Source organism: Phoca vitulina, unplaced genomic scaffold, assembly GCF_004348235.1.
Source record: "Phoca vitulina isolate PV1807 unplaced genomic scaffold, GSC_HSeal_1.0 scaffold40, whole genome shotgun sequence".
Taxonomy (NCBI): Eukaryota; Metazoa; Chordata; class Mammalia; order Carnivora; family Phocidae; genus Phoca; species Phoca vitulina.
In genome coordinates this window covers 21820701-21822938 of record NW_022589743.1, presented here as the reverse complement: position 1 = coordinate 21822938, position 2238 = coordinate 21820701, and the positions used below count along the sequence as shown (strand labels likewise).

General features: G+C 36.3%; 1 pseudogene; it reads right to left on the bottom strand.

Annotated features, from left to right (window-relative positions):
• Positions 1–249: 249 nt before the first annotated feature.
• Positions 250–1166, bottom strand: LOC116647627 (annotated as a pseudogene).
• Positions 1167–2238: the final 1072 nt, after the last annotated feature.

The following is a 2238-nucleotide window of genomic DNA, read 5'->3' as shown; positions in this document are numbered from 1 at the left end:
CCCCGCTGGTGTTCCCTCTCTCACTGTCTCTCTCTCTGTCAAATAAATAAAACCTTTTAAAAAAAATGTACAACATTTAGAGAAAACAGAAAAGCAAAAGAGAAGAAAGTAAAAGTCCACTCTGCACGTGCTACTCCAAGAGGACTGCTATTGAGCCTGAATGCACTATTGCTTTTAGTTGACATTTGCCTATCTTTTTTTCTTCAACATTACTAATAAGACTTTTGGTCACCATTAAAAGTCTGAATTTTAAACAGCTTCTTGGACTGGTGGCTCATATCTTTCAACTTCAGCACCTGTCTCATCCTGCGTCATTTTTTCATAACTACCACCTTCATCATGAAGCCCCATGAGTTTTCCCCATCCACACTCAGGGTTTTCAGCATCTTCACTTTTCAAACAAAGACATCGTGGAGTGGAGAAACAGACTGGCAAGGCTTTTCTATGTCTTTTCCAATGCTGTCTGGAATCAGTTTATTGACCACTTCTTTCAAGTCATTTGTTTGCACCTGTCAGGTCATGATTTCCATCAACTTCTCCTGGATTTGGCAGACCTGTTGGTGCTTATCGGGAGAGGTCTTCCAAATCTGATTATTGAGATTTTTTTTTCTTGAGTAGGCTCCATGCCCAGCATGGAGCCCAATATGGGGCTCGAACTCATGACCCTGAGATCAACATCTGAGCAGAGATCAAGAGTCTGATGCTTAACTGACCGAGTCACCCAGGCACCCCTGATTATTGAGAGTTTTAGTAAAACCAACAACAAAGTAGAGAAAATAACCATGGGTAGTCTTGAAATCAAAATGGGCTTCAACCATGGTCTGCCATTTTGACCACGGAGCACATTTTGTCACTGGTAAAATCCACTGAATTTTTGGAAGTTAGGCAGCTTTTGCCCCAAACATCCTCAGTAATTAGCTTGGATTTTCTAAATGCAACTTCATCGTTCTGCAGATCAGCAAGGCTTACTTCAAAAACTCCACCCTTGAGGCCATCAAATGCAATTTTGATTCCTTGAGTGCTCTAGACTAGTGTTTTTATTTCTTATATTGAACACAGCTGGTGCTTTCACATCATGCCATATTTCTAGAAAATGGATTAGCCACTTTCTTCTTGGCAACCTTTTTGCTGCCTTTCGTAAAGTGCTTGTTCTTGCGTACCGCCATGGTGCTGCTCATACAGCCAAAAGGGTTATTTGCCTATCCTTTCAAAAACTGGGAAAACACTCTATTCTTGGTTAACTTGCTAATTGATTTCTCTGAAACTCAGTTTCTTTAATGAAATATATCTGAGAGTTTACCTTTATATGTCTAATATTTAATAATTTAGTATCACTAACATTTGATATTTGGTACCACTTACTAGTATTATAAACACTATACTCAACAACTTTGTTTATATTATCTTATTTAAACTTCACTATACCTTGTGAGTTAGGCAGTAATATTACTTCCATTTTTCAGCTGAGTAAACCAAGGCTTAGAGAGGTTAAATGATTTGCCCAAACAAGGTCACTAAGCTAAGCAGTCTCAGAATAGAAATCCCATCTCATTTCTGTCTGACTACAAAACTCAAACCACTCTGCTGTAGTTTCTCCCTCAAACTTTTCCCCTAATACTTTTCATAAAAGCAAAATGTCATTTTTAAAAAACTTTCATATTTAGAGAAGTTGTCATATTCCAGTTATTAAAAGACTAACCTAATTTACCCACACCTCTGTTCAATTCCTTTGAAAGTTTTTTGAAGTTAGTGTCTCTAGGCAAAAATATTAAGATCTAAAGGAAATATACATGAATAAAATTCTTTCCCTGCTGAAATAAAACCGTGGAGGTTACTAGTGATTTGCCTCATTTTGAAACTGGAACTATCACCAGAAAGCCAGTTTCCATTTATATAAAACTACATAATATTGTTTCTGATTATAATTTCTGTAAAGTTATAATCAATTGTTACAGTTGAAAAACTCAAATTTTATCAGCTAAATTTCCTGCTGTTGTATAGTTTTATTACAATGAATTAAAGGGCTAATCTGGGAAGAAATAGCAGAGCTATATAATCATGACATGTTAGAATGGGAAGAAATTTGGAGGCCTCTTTGCCCATTCTCTATATTTTAGAGAGGAAAAAACTGAGGCCCAGAGACTTAAATATTTCTGTATCTCTTAAGTTGTCATAGTACACAAAGTGTAAGATTAAAGGTGTGTAAAAAGTGATTTCATTTGATAATTAAGACAGTCT